This window comes from Palaemon carinicauda, chromosome 30, assembly GCF_036898095.1.
Source record: "Palaemon carinicauda isolate YSFRI2023 chromosome 30, ASM3689809v2, whole genome shotgun sequence".
Lineage (NCBI taxonomy): Eukaryota > Metazoa > Arthropoda > Malacostraca > Decapoda > Palaemonidae > Palaemon > Palaemon carinicauda.
The window spans coordinates 6,688,555-6,703,554 of record NC_090754.1 but is presented as its reverse complement, the minus strand read 5'-3'; the positions used below and the strand labels follow the sequence as shown (position 1 = coordinate 6,703,554).

Below are 15,000 nucleotides of genomic sequence, written 5' to 3'. Positions count from 1 at the left end.
AAACACTAGAACCTAGTATCAAGTAACTGAATGTTTATTGAATAGGATATAGTTTTGTTTTTTAAACAGTAGTCATTTCTTATTATGAAAGAAAAGGTATTTGTAAATTGGATTATGTCCATCATTATTAGGCTATATTGACAATTAACACAAGAATTAACAAAAAAAGTGTGTCGTCATACATCACGGTAAACAATAACAATGTACTGTGTAAAAGAAACCAAATAAATATGCAACAGAGATGTTTGGGGAAAAAAAGAGAGGAGAGGCCATCAAGAAGTTCAGTATTTATAGAATCTGTGCCATAAGGCCCATGACCAGGTCGGGTAGGCCATTCAAACATGACGTGAGACTTACGATAACCAGACAGTTGTACTATGAACAGTGAGTCGAGATGTTGAACTGCAAAACGTAATAAAGAAGGAAGTGGGAAGGGAACTAAAGAACGCTAATATATATATATATATATATATATATATATATATATATATATATATATATATATATATATATATATATATATACATATATATATATGTATATATATATATATATATATATATATATATATCACATTTCATATGTAATTTGTATTTTTCGTAACTAAACAAAACTGGCTCCTTCAATATGAGATTGATTCAAGCACGGCTGGAACTCGGCAATTAAAACTTATAAGAGGTGTCAACAGTGGGCTCCTATCCCCGGTACACTGAACAGTAGTTTTCACTGTGGGTGGGACTTTAGGGCGAGACGAAGGTTTGATGATAAGTTAAATAACAAACATTTGTATAGTCATGAAAAATATAATTTAGTTTAGATTTGTGATTTGTTCCTACACGTAAACGAACCTTCGTCCTTTAATAAAATTCATCGTTAGGTGAGAGGAAGTCCCTATTACCAAAGTGGCTGGCTAAAATCAGAGGATTGCTATGCTCAGGCGTGATAAGGTACGAGGAATACTATTCTAGACACTTCGCGAGCCAAGGTCGAAATTACTGTCATGTTCACTGTCCATGCAACCAAGGCAGTTGCAAAAATAAATCTCTCTTTCTTAGACTAGAAAGTCTATCAATTCGACAAGTTTGCCTGTAAATATCAATGTTACCTTCGTAAGGAGGATGGTGTAATGGACATTTCTATTTAACAATAATAGAAAAACTACTAGCTGTAGATGAGGCTTATCTTTATCTATGTTCATTCAGCTACATAGGATTCCCAAAGGTACCGTATACCACGAAGGAGGGGAAGAAGAAAGAAAAATTACCAGAAATTCAGGCTTTTAACCTAGGCCTAAATTGCAAACTCTATCTCAGACATGATACTTTTAATCCTTTAAAGGAGCTAATGTCACTACACCACTTGGTGAGCAGCAATCACAGGTCCCTGTTAAAACGTGCCTAAAGACATGCGAGTGTGTTCCCGCAAATAATGCAGAGTAAAGGCGGCCTGACGCTTTTATACTCCAGGGTCTGAAACTTGAGCCACAAAGGAGATTTTTCTGAAAGGCTAGAGTAACACCATTTCCTCTGATCTCACAGGTAGATTCCTTAACTTGATCTGGTGCGCCGAGGTAACTAGGGCAAAATACTCTGTTAATAATAGTCTCCTCTAGCCAAAATGAGATTGAATTCTTAGCAACTCTCTTTTTCATGATATCGGTGTCTATAAAAAGGGTTCTGTAATAAGGGTCTTGCAGTCTAGATCCTTTAAAGATAGCTTCTTAGTGCCCTTACAGGAAACAAAAGTATCTCATCCAGATCGTCGGTTACTTCCCTAAGCAATAAAACTATAAAAGAAGAAAACCTGGATTCATAAATCGATGGATTTTGAGTTTTAGCTATAAAATCAGAACCAAAAGACAAGAAGACCTGCCTTCAGTGCTCAGAATAAGAAAACAAATACGAGACTGTGTATTTCACCTATATCATTAGTGAAAGCTAAAAAAAACAGAAAAATAATTTTCAGGGTTAGGTCCCTCTCTGAGGCTAACTTCAACAGTAAGGATTTTTATTTAGACTGCAAAATTTGGTCATTTACCAAGTTGGAAGTCGAATTACATAAAACTTTTGTCACATCCCAAGCTGGAGGTTGAATTTCACAAGGAGGACAGAACTGCTCCATACTCTTGATAAATACAAATAATTCCTATAACGAGGAAGTATCTACTACCCTTAGTCTGCACCGGGATCAAGGCTGAACAATACTCTATTATTGTTGTGACTGAGCCTTTCTCTCTTGGAGATGTTATATAGCTTCCAACCACGAGGTGATACAGATATTACTGAGTTGTGAAACCTTTGCAGGTGGGTTTGCCGGAACACACTGTGCTACAGGAGAAGATTCAAATACCATTCTGCTTGAGGCCATTTCAGAGCTGGTAGAGTCTACTTTAGGTTTTAGGATGAAAACATCTTATAACCCTTCGAGGAAGGCAACAAGGCAGAAAAGTATAGATGTTGAGGCCATCCCAGGGAGGCTGGAACACATCTTCAAACCAGCGCAATAGACTAGCAGTTTTATATTAACACTTGTTGCAAACCTTTTGGTCTTCGGTGTAGAACTCCTACGCCTACCAACAGCTGGCAAACTAGGAAAAAGAGGATCCTCACAATCTCTCCTATAAGGGAACCTAAAGGAACCAGAGGATTCTTAGCCACTGTCTTTGAGTCCTTACTCTCCCTTCTCTTTGAATCCTTTGAAAAGGGTGAACATAGGTCTTCTTTCATTCCTGTATGATCAATGCCTTTATTAGGCTCTGGATCAAAGCGTGATCAAATAGAGGAGAAATGCTCCAAAGATGAGTCGTCCATTCTAGAAAACTGACTTGAGACAAACTCGATTGGCGACAGCCTGTAGTTGTCAACATGTGAAATGTATCTCAGGGATATAGATCCTGTATGCATTTTGGGACGATGATCAAATAGTAAAAGATGTTATTATTGACTTCTGGCAAGGGTCATGCTGTTACAAACTGTCTGAGCCTAACAAGACAGGAAGGATCTAAGGCTCCCAATAGCGAGAGTCCCTGAATACAGGGAGGATCAGGTAATGCTCAAGACTTCTGGACTGTGAAGTCTTTAATCAGAGACTGAGCGCTCTTAGAGGCAAAAATAGTCACTTGTACTAGAGAAGTTTCCCTCCATGCACAAAATGTCATTGAACTGGGCATGCGAATTTATTAGCTATCCTGAGTCCAAGTGGGAAAGGAGCGGGCGAGAACTCAAAGTGAGTGCGTCAAATGAGTGTAGCTATCACCATAAATAGGTTTGCGACCGTCAAAGCTCACAATAACATGTTTGGGAGACATAAAGAAATCTCTCCCCTTGGGATGAACACATAAAGGAGGCACCTCAAATGCAGATCTTTTGGATTACCAGAAGATCTGTCATCATGCACGCTAGAATTAAGCATGCTAGAATGACAGCATGATGTCGCTGTGGGTTCCACAGGCATTCACAAGGAGATATCTTGATCGTGAGGGCTCACATTATAAGGGGAAGGAGAACATGTTCCTCTCAATACCATCTTCTGGGAACTTGCTGTGTTGGTTGAATAAGGTAGTCTGTCCCAAGGGCGGAACATCAGCAGCCAGCTTGGGTTCAGGCTCATTGTCAAGGAAAAGGGGAACCTAAGATGCAGAATCATTATTTCTTTTCATGGGATTTACTTCCTGAGTTGTCAACTGAAATATTATCTGAAACTATAGATCTTCTCTCGCCGGAAAGACTCGCTTATTTCGCTAAAGAAAACAGGCGAGTCTCCCAGCATTAAATTGTCTAAGTGTTAATTTATCACCACAAATCCCCATCTCATCTCCCAAAGAGACTAGAGGGGAAGGGTCAGAAGGCAGAGTAGCAGGGATTGAAGGAAGAGGTCTAGCAGACTTCAATGACCTCGAGGATGAGCCCGAGGGGGACGAGTCGGATTCGTCCTTCCTCTTCTACCTCCTACTATATGCCTACCACTGGAAGGGGGACCACACTATACACTCCTCACAAGGGAAATCGAGATGATAAACGTGACCCCTGAACAAAGCGCACAAGGTATGAGGATCTACCTTTCTGAGGCTCATAAGGGAGTCAGGTCATCATGTCAGCCTTCGGCATAAACAAACTTACACACAAATTCAGAAAAGAGAAAGAACGGATATTAGAAAAATTAAGTTCCAAGTGAAGTCAATATCACGTAAGTATTATTAGGCGGAAAGAATCAAATCGACTGATTTGCGTATCGGCACCATAAGGTTACTTACACCTCGTTGTAAGTTTTAGCTGCTGAGATCCAGCTGTTTCAATCAGTCTCCTATTCAAGGATGTAGGTTGTATTCATATAGGAAACATAAACAACACACACACACACACACACACACAACATATATATATATATATATATATATATATATATATATATATATATATATATGTGTGTGTGTGTGTGTGTATATATATATATATATATATATATATGTATGTATGTATGTATGTATGTATAGTCAATCAATCAGTCATCCAATCCTTGTATAATACAAATTTTACAGCCTCAAGTTCTAGGTGCTGGTGTTTTAACAAATTATTTTTTTTGATTCAATGGTTCATCCTTAAATTTGAAGAATTGCTCACAAAAACAACCTATCATGATTCGATATCAAAGGTGATGCATATATTCATAATATAGAAATTTATGAAACTTTAGATAATTGCACTTACAAGGTGAAAGATGGCGATGTGTATTAATGATTAACAGGAAAAAGATCAAAGTTGTCACACAATCATAATAAATCCAAGACCGTAACATCATCACGGCATACCACCAAGAAAAAATCAAGACAAACTCCCCAACCAGAACATTAATTACATACGCAGTGAAACTGCATGTTATCGAACAGCTGCTTTCTCAGTAGCTTTTAGCCAGAGCAGTTGGAAATTGAGCAAATGATGCGTTCTTCTCTTCGGAGACTTTCTGATGTCAGCTGTCAAGCTCTCCTTTAATTTGAATATGTATATTTATAAAGAGAGAGAGAGAGAGAGAGAGAGAGAGAGAGAGAGAGAGAGAGAGAGAGAGAGAGAGATCACTTGTTGGAAAGTACAACAAAACGGGTGAACACTTCGTATGAAGAAACCTTCAAGTTTAGAGAAATGATAAATCTACGCAGTATAGGTATATGTAACATATTGTGACAACCTTATTTCGTAGTTTACAGATCTTCCGCTTCTAATAGTTTTACCTAGCTTGCACCTGGTTTGACATGTTAATAAGGCAATTGCTATGAATTAAAAAAATTATAATAATAATATTCCAGTTTTCCATATGCAGTACATGCAAAACATGCTTTGGTTAAAGTGCCCAAATGATTATTTATCAGTAGTTCAAACAAACGTGATAAATATAGCAAATTGATCACAATTGGTTTACCGTTTGTTTCGTAGTTATCGACGTTAGCTTGTTTCATCTTGTTTCATCCGGATAATTACCCGCATCTACTGGTCATTCTAATATCCATAGTTACCACTTCATCACATCCTTTATACGAGTACAGTTTACAGTTCGCAGTAATTACGTTTGTCGTGTACATAGCCAGTACACACCCACTTAACAGTGTTATTGTACCGCCACCATGTAGGAAATGGATGAACAGTTGCTAGATCGTTCTCAATAGACTGCTCGAAGGTTAGGAGGGAAAACGGCCCCTAATTTGGGAGGATATATGTCCCAACAGCCATTTGTAACAATGGGGGTCCCAGTTTTCCCCATTTGAAGATTAGCTATTCCTTCACTGAAAGGGACCGCTCTTCCATAACAGCTTTTTGACACGAACGTTTGGTGCTTGCTTTGCTTGCAGTCAAACATTCTTGGCAAGCTTGCACGGATCTGGTAAGCGCGTAGGATGAACAAGACACATAGTGAACTAACATGGTTATAAATATAATCTGTGTCCTGAATAGATGAAATTTCAGTTTGTCGTATCAACAACCGAACCACACCCTCAATCATAGTAAAATAACCACCCAAATAATGACGTTATAGAATGTTCCAATGAGATATATAACCTTTTGTACAGCTGTTCTACTTCAAAGGGCCCGACTTTTCTGGACAATTAAATACTTCGAGAACAATTTTAATTTGTTTTTCCTTTTTCATTCTTTTTTTGAGGACCACCACAAAATTTTAATGTGTCAAGCATATACTGAATGGCAATGTTCCGCACCATGTTCTTCGTTCCTTCGTATAACGTTATAAAGAAGAATCAAGCCCTGGAGTTTCATTTTACATTACATCGTTTTATAAAGATAAGAAAAATCTCATAAGATGAAAATAAAATTTTGAAAATTTTGCAGGAAACATCTTCAAACACTATCTGCTTTTCAGTGCAAAAAAAAAAAAGTACAGGAAAATATAAAATAAATTATACAAAAATGTAATGAGCTTTGTTAAATGTGTAATTCTGTACGCAGAAATAACAAATGAAATTGGTTAGATTTTTTATCTTGTACTTAGAAATAACTAAAGAATTGGTTATTGTTGTAATTTTGCACGTAGAAAAGACTAATTAAATCAGTTAAATGAATGAATGATATGAAGTTCTCTGATACCCTGTTAGATTAGTTAAATGTGTATATTTTTGTCAGAAATAACTAATGAAAATTTGTTTGATGTGTAATTTTGTAAAAAAAAAAAAAAGAAAAAAGAAAAAAAATAACAATTAGAAGACACCGGGACAGGAACTTGATATAGCAGCAGCGAAATGAAAGCATTTAATGAAAACGAAACGCCTAATAGTCCGGCAGTGTCTCATTAAAGCTGATATAATACTATACAAGACTCTTAATTAACATATTCAACGAGTATCGTTGTCCGATCGACTTTACTATATACCTGACCTTCTTTATGAAAAAAAACGACGACGACATTGACGAAATACATTTGAGACTGATACAAATATTATAAATTTATTAGATAATACAACAAATGTGGATAGAAGGGTAAGGTTCGTAATAGTAAGAACGTTATTATTATTATTATTATTATTATTATTATTATTATTATTATTATTATTATTATTATTAACATTAATAATAATATCATTATTATTATTATCATCATTAATATTATTATTATTATTATTATTATTATTATTATTATTATCAAAAGCCTCCGTCTGACATAAGTTGGAAAAGCAGAATGCTAGGAAAATCAAAATTGAGACGTAAGGAATGAACTATAAATTAGAAATAAAAATAAAATCAACAAAGCAAAATCAGGATGAACAAATAAAAAATAAAGGTAACTTTTGTCAACCTTTTCAACAGGAAATAATTGTCACCTAGTTTAAATTACTATACCAAGTGAATTTATGAAGACCACTCTGAGGAAAATAAACATCCAGCAAACACAAACTTGTTGATCATTATAAAAAGAAAGTTACCAATGAACTTTTCCAATGGCTTCTACCTTCGATGTGACGATGCCAGAAAACCGAAAATCATTCATTCATTCTAGGACGAATAAGTAATAGACATTACAGATAACGGAAAGTCTCAATTTAGTGTTTATCGTAGGATTCATTATACAAGTTTCAGAAACTGTTGGATACAAAGATATTACTCTAAAGGAAAAACGAATTAAACGAATTGTTTTTTTTATATGTATATATTTCTAACAAAATCAGACAGGGGTTAGAATATATTTAATATTAGGCGACGCAGAGAGTAGTAATTTCAGGTTGAAAAACACCGACACAAAAAAAAAATATACAAAGGATAACTTGAAAAACATTTTTGTTTTATTTAACTTACTCATAAAGCGTTAATGAATATCACTCAAATATTTCCAATCCAAACGATCAATAGAATATGTAAGTATGGCGTACATAATCCTTTACAAAATACCTCGTTAAAGCGAATATAAAATGCTTCCCGTAGAATCAATAGATCAATAGATTAGGTTAGATAAAAAGTTGAGGATAAGAACATCAAATACCTTTTCCAATGAAAAGCAACTAGATGAATAGACTTACGTTCACTTCTGGTCGGCACTTAGACAAGATGAATAGTCGTTTAAAAAATATGATCAATGAAAAAAGATCGCAAAACAGTTTAAAATTGATGTAATTTCTGTGATTTATTTTAGAAGGTATCCCGGTGTCAATAAGATTAAGCCCCACCATTTTTTCCTTCCCTTCTTTCTTTATTTTAATTCTAGTCTTGGAAAGCTAAGGATTTAGTTACGATTACCTCATGTCCCTTTGTATTGGATATAAAGGATGTAAAGATGAAAAATACCACAAAAACAAAGTATGGAGAGGTCAAACACGTTAGCATAATTCTTTTTCATAAGAGGTTTAACAAATGTGTGATAAGAGTGAAGGGGAAAAAATATCAGGGGCAGAATGATTGCATTTAACTTGAGGAGAACACATAGAGTGGAAAGCGAAAAAAATATAGAGATATACAATGGGGAGGAAAAGAAAAATTAGAAACGAGGTGAATAGAAAAAAATTGAATTGGGAAAAAATAAATAATAAAACTGGAAATATTCCTTGTTGAAATGGAAAAATAAATATTCTAAAATATTATCAAACTAAAGAAAAAGCAAAAGTATCTGTAGATTCTGTGAAGAAAAAAATAAAATAAAAAATAAATAATAAAAAAAAAAAGACTAAACGCGAAACTTTTAGGCATTGCAACAATGGGTGTAATGAGGAGACAATCACAGTTTAAATCAAATGAAATAAGCGAAGACTAAAAGGAAGAGCATTTAAAAATGTGAAGTAATGAGAAAAATATTTAATGACTCATTTGTAAAATAAAAATGAAAATTATTATACCGGACGAGTCTGAAGTGGATTGAATTCCGAAATAAAATTTCATCCCAGAAAAAAAACACTGTTGCATCCTGCCAAAACGTGACGTGGAATTATGGAAAAAGATTTGAAAAACGATTAAAAAAGTGAAAAACTGGGCATGATTTTTCGAGAGGTCAAAAATAAAATAAATAGATTGGCAACACACAGATAAATTAGAAATGTTGGCAGAATTATTGCGGATGCTGACACTTAATAAATCTTTCGGAAAGTAAATCTTGAAAGGAAAAGGAAGACGAAGTATGAAAAAATATATATTCAAAATTGGATATACTTAGTCTTTAAGCTAAAGTAAAAAAAAAAAATACAAAAAAAGGAAGACGAAAGTAAATTAGAATAAAACTTATGAAATGAGGTCATTGGGTCCACACGGGATTATGACATGGAAAAGGATCTCATGGAACTCTTAATTACTTCAAGTGTTTTCTTTATGAGCTATACATAAAATGAAATTCAACAGAGTGATGACTTCAGTAGTATATAAAAGGAAAAATCAAAATATATTCCTAAGAATTGAAGAAGATTCTTGCGAGAAACAGACCAAATTCAGTATCTTTATGCCATCAAAGTTCGGAGAAAATCGTAAGTTTTACCATATAACCCAAGTACTACAGGAGATGAAAGACACAACACACGTCCAGGCGTGCAACTTAGTGTTGGTGTGTCCTTTAGAACACAGAAATTGCCGTTATTAGGACAAATCATAGTAGGAGTTGAATAAAGTCATTGCCAATTAAAGCAGTTGGTGAATCACATAAAGTAATGGTTTTGTACTAATTAAATCTGAAATAACATTCAAGATCTACAATAGTTAATTGATTCAGAAATACATAGGCGCTAAAATATTCCTCTCCTTACCTTAGCACAAACTATCGGACTAAAAAGACGAACTACAGAATTGTAAACCTGAAGGAGAAAAAAAAAGTCAGCGTTGAGACTTTCGTGAAATTAGCAGCACACGTTAAATACACAAAACGTCTTCCAAGTTTTTCGTACAGCTGAAAATACAGATGTTCCAAGAATTTGTGGAAATGGAGATATTGCATAAAAAAGGCTTATCCAAAAACAATAAATATAACAGTGATATTAAAACTCGTAGATTTTATTTGGAAGAAAAATCCTGCGGATGAAAAGCTGACAGGGCTTAAAATATATTTAATAGGGACCACGGCCGATATTCTAGTCATTTCAACTTGATAATATAAATAAGAAAAGGTGCATTTCGTGGAAAATGTTGAAAAGATTTTTCGATCACCGGGGCTCTGAATGGACGTAGAACAAAGAATAGTAAGATATGTTTGCGAGTCAGAAAGGGAGCTTTTATTTCAGGGTTTGTATCTTTATTTTATCCAAATTTTATTTATCAATAAAAATATATGCTAAAATATACTAAAGTACGTATCCTTACTTCTCTAAGTTTTACTTACCAATAAAAACATTTTTACATAATAATTTACTGAAGTTAAAAATAAGATATATAAATATCATTACATACACATTCTTAAAAACTTACATTGTGCATACAAAACTGAATGCTTTCAGCGGATGATATATACGAATGCTTTCACAAGATAATCGAGAAACTATTTGCTGATAATCTTTGTAAAATCATCATGAAACACCAGTTTGTTCTTTGCCAATAATAATAATAATAATAATAATAATAATAATAATAATAATAATAATAATAATAATAATAATAATAATAATAATAATAATAATAATAACAGGGATTAATATATCTGGGAAACTAATTCTGATACTACAGCTTTTCCTTTCATGTGGACTACTTCCAAGCTTAGGAAATCGTTACCTTTTTTATCTGCTTAGATTTTTTTTAGAAATAACCCCTTTACTTTCAATCTTTCCTTGGAAAATTTTGACATAAGTAAAAAAGAACATTAATAATGCTGAAAATGATGGTTGAAGGCCTGCAACAGTAAACCAAAGCGTTTTATTATATTTTTCCATTATTTTTTTTTTTTTTTTTTTTTTTGCAAATCTTGTGATTCAACGATTTCTGTTTTTCATTTTTCTTATAACATTATGTTGATGAAATCATATCTTATAATGAGAATTTTTTTTAAAAAAAATATTCCATCTAAAAAGTAATAAAGGGAATATTTTGAAAGCTATAGGTTTGCGCCAGATTCCAAAAAAATAAATAAATATTTTTTACACTGACAGTGTTGACAGAAATACATCCCTACCACGTATGATATAATCATTGGCAAGCCTGCTCTCTAGTTACATGACAGTTTTATGCTTAAGTGTAATAGTGCATGCGTTAAGCCTGGTGCTTTTCATACCATTTGCTGCTATCTAGAAGTTATAGATTACTATCTAGATGGAAGCGGGACTGACTGCATTCCTGTGGAGAGTGGGGCCTTATATTTCTGTTTGGATGAAAATATAACTGAAGCAAACAACTAAATGCTCCTCGACCAACTACACTTGGGAGGAAGCACTACGAACTTTTTTCTCTAAATAAGAAAACTAAGATAGGCATATAGGAAAAATTACTGCAATAGGGGGACCTTTCAAAAAGAGTAATAAGAGTGTGAATATTCAAAGTTAAAAGAGAAGTCAGAGAATTGTCTGATTATTTCCGATTCTTCAATAAATCATTAGAATGGATCCATTGATCTACTGCCCAATACTGAGCACAGTATATAGCACTAATGGATATCTACTTAATGTTCAACAGAGCTATGCAAACTAACGATGTGGACCTTTTCATTTGTATGCATCGAAAAATGACAGTCGTCTTTTTTGATGGTGGAAACCTAATTTATTCAAGTCATACGACTCCTTACTGTTTCAAATTGCAAAGTATTACAAAACAGCTGTAATCAAATATATGATACAAGAGTGGAAAGATTACACACATGCTGCAGTGATAAAAGGCAAGAGGGTAATAACAACCCATGCAAAAGCAGCAGAGCTACTGAAGGGAGGGAGGCACGAGGCATATTTCAGTAGTCCACGTGAATCGCTGAGGCCACATAGAGGCAGATACAAGAATCGTTTAACATCTATGCCAGATCGAATGTCGACCTGTCGTAAGGACAAGCGATACTGAATCACTGAATTTGCTGTTCTTCATTTCATAGGTAGACTATGAGAGCATGGATAGAAACTGGCCGATCATCGGGTAACACAAGGCGACGCATAAACATTAATAACCTGGCAACCCATTTAGGCACTCGTGTATGCAGAGCATAAGAATCCAGCTTTGCTAGAAGTAGAAGAAGAAGAGAAAAAAAACCCACCCCAGATTGCAAGGGAAAATCAAGGTCTTTCTATTATTGGAGAAGAAATAACACCACATCTTGGCTGCAGGAAAACATAAAATAGTTGGTTTGTATTATTTATTGAAAGCCAAAAGCCACATCAGTCAATGCGGCCATAGAAAGTACTTTTGAGACGTATAAGCCGAAGAAAATCTAAATGCTACTATCACCGCACTACTGGGCTATATGCCACAATGTTACCCCTATGTTGCAAACTACAAAGTGCATATGCAGAAGGGATCTTTATAAAAAGATCCCTTAGGATCCGATGGTACCCCATCACCAACTGAATAGTGGGGAGGCGAAATATCATGTATAAACCAATGTGGTTCTCGGGTGATCAACTCTCCACAGATCTTCATAAGCATATTGAAGAGGCATACTGATGAATTTTAGAATGGATTTACTGGAATTCCTTCTGATTCCTCTGATTCTCATGATTCAGAATCAGATGAATGAAGGCCACGAAAGTTTTGATCAAAGGCCATCATATGAATTGAAGGGTAACTTTCAATTGTGTACTGGTAATTGATTTATGATTATCTAAAAGTATAGTGAAGACTTTTTGGGGATGTAATAATTCAAAATAGTGTCATAGTAAACACACTTGAATATAAAAAGCACTAATATTTATATCCCTTTTGGTCATCTGAAGCCTAGAAAATACCTAGAGCCTGCAAAATATTAACCTTATAACTTTTTAAATTAAACATTTTAATTTCTAACTTTTTTTTTACTTAAAGCCTAATTTCAGCATCAACATAATATTATAAAATGACTAATAAAAAAACAACGGAAAATCACGTAACAAACTACAGAAATCTGAGAAAACACAATGGTTTAAGCTAGCAAGCCCTCAACCCATTTTTATTTATTATATTTTTTTTACTGTGGGTTAAATGTCAAAACATTTCCAAAGAAAGATTGACATTGAAGGTGCTCATCTCTGACCATTGGCGACTATCTATTTTCAAAAGGCGACTTTATACCCGCGATCAATGTGAAGATGCACTATTTTTTCTATATTAGCGAGTTCCTGTTATTACTCTTATTACTTGGTAGCAAGTTTCACCAACAATTTGTTTTTAAAAATTATAGAACATAAGGCAGATATAGAATAGGGCGAGAGAGTTGAGCACAAACCACAATAAAAAGAAAACAGAAATATATACAAAAAGAAATGTCCAACCCGTTAGAGCAAAAAGAACGGGACACCGAATAGCATAATAAATGAAAAGAATACATAAAATACCTTTTGAATTTTTACTTTCTTCAAAAAAATAAAAAAACAAAGAAAGAAATTGAGTCAGATTTTGTGGAAAGAATCCAACATGGAAGCAATCATCGAGCAAACGCAAATGGAACCCAGAATAAATTGAAGAAGAGAACATTTAAAGATTAGACGTGAAATTGAAAATATCTGCATCGGATTAGGGATCTCAGATGGACTGAGAGAGAGAGAGAGAGAGAGAGAGAGAGAGAGAGAGAGAGAGAGAGAGAGAGAGAGAGAGAGAGAGAGAGAGAGAGAATGTCAAATAATGCAAGGAAAAGAACAAAAGATGTCAAGGAATTTTTACAGATGTAAGAAACAAAGCAAAATAAAAAGTAAGTAAAACAAGAAAATCCTCTTGCGGAAACCAGAGACAGACAGACAGACCGAAATGAAGATAGACAGAGAAAGAGAGAATCTATGTAGAGAAATGTACATGCGATGTCAAGGCTACAAAAAGAAAAAAAAAAGATTAAAAAAATAAACTAAAGGCTAACTAGAAAATATTGAAAAAATGAAACCTGAATATTTGATGACTCTAGAAACAACGGTCTTGATGAGAGCGGGTAAAAAAATACAATACATAATAATAATAATAATAATAATAATAATAATAATAATAATAATAATAATAATAATAATAATAAAACACTGAAAATATAAGACAAGCATGACAATGAGACGAAAATTTAAAAGGGTGAAAGAATTTGAAATTACACATACTGAATCTGGGAGAAAAAGATATGAAGAGGAAACAAAGGGAAAAGCGTCTCACAGTAAGAAAAAAAAATAAGAAAAATGTTAACGAAATCAAAAGGTATGGAATTACAATTATGAAACAAAAACACAAACAAATAAAACAGGGATATCTGATCCCTCACAAAGCCGATGAATCTAAATTGAAAAAGGGTCGGGGATGTGTTCATCTGTAATTAGATAACTGCAATAATTAATCGATTTCTTACTGCTAACTTGGTAAAATGCCGAGGCACTTTCTCCCAAATTGACTTTCGTTTGTTTAATAAATGAAGGGTAAAGCGAAAGATGCAAAGAAAGAAAAGAGAGAGAGGAAGGAAGAAAAATGTCGTTCAGGGCGAGAATCGAAAGGGGGAGCAAAACGGTTTTTCACTAATTAGTAAATTACAGAAAATAAGATTTGGATCGGAACATTAGACTTTCCAAACTTGATTAACGTCTGACCCATCGGTTCGTCAGGATTTTTTTTTACTCCCACTTTTGTTTTTGCAGTGTCAGTATTGGTTCTTAATTAATTTTGGAAACGACACTTCATGTTAATAATGATAACAATATCAATTATTATTATTATTATTATTATTATTATTATTATTATTATTAGTATTATTATTATTATTATTATTATTATTATTATTATTATTATTATTATTTCAAACTAAACAGAAACCGAATTTTGAAAAGCAGAATAATGTAACCCAGAACTTTCAATGAAATACTATATAATTGTCATGTAAAAGCATTGTGTTTTTTTTGAAAACCACGAGGATAGTCTTGATTTAGATTATGTGCAAGGGAGGCAGGTAGTCCTACAGAGGTTGACG

General features: G+C 33.8%; 1 protein-coding gene across 1 annotated transcript in view; it reads right to left on the bottom strand.

Moving 5' to 3' along the window:
- LOC137622904 (nephrin-like) overlaps positions 1-15,000 on the bottom strand; it is an 838,006-nt gene that overhangs the window by 457,754 nt on the left and 365,252 nt on the right. The gene's annotated exons all lie outside the window — the stretch shown is intronic.